Raw genomic sequence first — 434 nt, 5'->3', positions numbered from 1 at the left:
CCCTAGTTAATCGTCTATGTTTCTTTTGGGTATATAAATACTTCTGAAATATATAAGCTGTTCTGAAACCATAGTACAGTGTAAAAACATGAAAGAAACAATACTACTAATAGAGAGGCTGAGATAGGAGAAGCAAGATTTGAAGAGCCTTATGTTGTACACAGCAAGACACCATCACAAACAAACAAGCTGACAGTGTATATAGATTGTACAATGTTGGACCTATTTCTCCAATTACCAAAGTAGAGAGATCATTGGATGACAATCAACAAATTTCCAATTCCTCATATTATTGGATTTCAATCGATTAGGATATGTTGGTAGTATTAATTTTCAAATTAATATATTAAGAAAAGTAATTGTCAGTTCCTGTCATTTTTGTTGTAAGAGGTGGAATTAGGTTTGTGTGGATTTGTTGAAAGATTACCTTCTTG

This window comes from Mastomys coucha, unplaced genomic scaffold, assembly GCF_008632895.1.
Source record: "Mastomys coucha isolate ucsf_1 unplaced genomic scaffold, UCSF_Mcou_1 pScaffold22, whole genome shotgun sequence".
Taxonomy (NCBI): domain Eukaryota; kingdom Metazoa; phylum Chordata; class Mammalia; order Rodentia; family Muridae; genus Mastomys; species Mastomys coucha.
This window is presented reverse-complemented; position numbering follows the sequence as displayed.